This window comes from Phalaenopsis equestris, unplaced genomic scaffold (genome assembly GCF_001263595.1).
Source record: "Phalaenopsis equestris unplaced genomic scaffold, ASM126359v1 Scaffold000036, whole genome shotgun sequence".
NCBI classification, from domain to species: Eukaryota; Viridiplantae; Streptophyta; class Magnoliopsida; order Asparagales; family Orchidaceae; genus Phalaenopsis; species Phalaenopsis equestris.
This window is the reverse complement of record NW_018164478.1, coordinates 6,096,224-6,098,567: the sequence shown is the minus strand read 5'-3', so window position 1 is coordinate 6,098,567 and position 2,344 is coordinate 6,096,224. Positions and strand designations below refer to the sequence as shown.

At 33.5% G+C, this 2,344-nt stretch overlaps 1 protein-coding gene across 3 annotated transcripts in view; it reads right to left on the bottom strand.

The window, feature by feature from the left end:
* LOC110018745 (epimerase family protein SDR39U1 homolog, chloroplastic) overlaps positions 1–2,344 on the bottom strand; it is a 129,485-nt gene that overhangs the window by 15,220 nt on the left and 111,921 nt on the right. The window lies entirely within an intron of this gene.

Sequence of the window (2,344 nt, the reverse complement as noted above, 5' to 3'; positions counted from 1 at the left end):
GGGTAATGGTGGTTCTGTTGGGACGACTAGACACTAATGGTTCGGCGGTGATAAAGTCAGACAACAACAGTCCAATAATAGTGGAGGTTGAAGGAGACATTTTTGCGGTGGTGGAGCTCAGCAACGATGACCAAACATTAGCGGCTCGTTGGTCGTGGAGCTCGACAATAGTGTTCTGACAGTGGTGAAGCTCGACGGTGGCAGCAGGGCACTGGTGTTCTAATGACAAAGGTGCGGCGTTGGTGTTATGACAGCGACAGTGTGACATTGTAGGTCTGGTGGTGGTGGAGCTCATCGGTTGCGGTATGACAACGATGGAGCTTGAAGACGGCGGTCTAGCGGTGGTGAAGCTCGACGGTGATGGCGAGCACTAGCAGTCCGATGGTGGTGGAGTTTGACAGTGGCAGTCTGGTGGTGGTGGAGTTTGACAGTGGCAGGCTGGGACTCGACGGTGACGGCGGGACACTTGTGTTCTGACGATGGTAGAGCTCGAAAATTCTCAGAAGCTTGGATCTTATTTCAGCTTTCTCCTTTAGGTCTAGATGTCAAGCTCCTCTTCATGAAGCGAGTAAGGGTCTAATTATAGATTTTGTGAGAGACATCATTTATAATTATTACATTAATCCAAACAACTCTGTCTTATCTTAATGATGTCAGAATCCAGTGTTCTCGGGCTTATTGGATTCGGCTCAGCGAGATTCTTGATTAAACTATAAGCTTGTCGAATTTGGAATATATTTGATCATTTAATTGTCTATCCAAAGCCTCCAATTGTGTTTAAATGGCTTGATCTGACTCAGAGTGAACCAAGTTTTGCTTCATTGGGCTCAACTTGTCGAGATGGTCAGATTTACTATACTTTGAGGAAATTAGAACTTGAATGATCATGAATTCACATTTGTAATATTGTTTTTTTGCTTCAAATGCTCCAAGCTTTGTTCATGATAATAATTTTTTGAGGACATATCACATATCAGAGGACATATCAGATATCATGATTAATGACTTTTTAAAAATGAAATATATTTTTACATGTATAAATTTATAACACCAAAGCATTATAATTGTAAATTTTTCTTCTTTTTATTTCATTCTTTTAGAGAATTTCTTCCTTTTTTTTGCTATTTTAGGTCATAATTAATTCCATTGCATTTTAGATGTTGATAAATTTGCATGATGCAGACGAGGACTAACGTTATGAGGTTTCAAATTTATGAGAGCTTAAGAGAAATACAAGAAATGTGCAAAACACGTCCCTATAAATTATCAAAATAATTTATTAAATTCATTTTATTTATTAGGAGTCTATTTATTATTTTTTAATTAAATAAGTTAATTCTCGTCTTTAATAAGTTAGATTTTTGAGTGCTCGAATCTCTGTCAAATTATCTTCCCAAGTTCTATTCAGCCTTGAAAGCCATACATTAGATTTGAACCTAAAGTATCATAAACTATCTTGAATTTCATACATTGGGTATATAGAGAATTTAATGGCCTTTAAAATCATACATACACTTAGTGCTAAACTCTAGAGTGTCTTGAATTCTATAGGATAGCCTTACAAAATCCAATCTTCTTTAAAATCTCTAAATTAGAATAGACCTAGTTTTAATTAACCTTAAAACTTAATATTAATTAGTTTCCAAATACATTAGCTTAGTTATGCCCTAAAACTCTAAACTAGCTTGCAATCCATTTGCATGCTTCTGATAATCTTAGTCCTTAAAACTTATAAGCTATGTTGAACCTTATTAACCTAAGTTAGTTTTGAAAGCTATAGGCTAAACTTGAACCTATCACAATAGGAAAATTGCTAAATTTTGAGGGATTGTAAGAGTAAATTATGTTCTCTTCAATTATTGGCATAAATTTCCTTGGCTAAGCAAGCCATTGATCTAATATCAATTTAAGTTGAAATTTAGAGGAAATTTGAATCAGTTGTAAGAAAAAAAGGTTAGAAAATTTTAAATGATTGCATGCATATTCTAATAGTTAAGTGGTTTCCGTTAGGAAGAGTAAATGTAAGAATCCATTCAACCTTTTATGAATATAAATTTAGGAGTTAGGTTAATCAAAATATAAGGTAAATTTTAAGGGATTGATGAATTTGTTGGTATGAAATAAAAAAAAAATGATGATGATTTAGATAAAGATGATAATGAAAAATGTGAAGGATGAGGGGAGGAGGGTGAATAAGATGTGAGAAATTGATAATTTATAAAAATAAGTATGTGCTAATTTATAATAACTATAATATTTATTCTAAGTAATTTTTTATTGTTGTAATTATGTCAAAATTGAGTGAGTGCACATTTTATTATAATTTAGAATAATATATATGAAA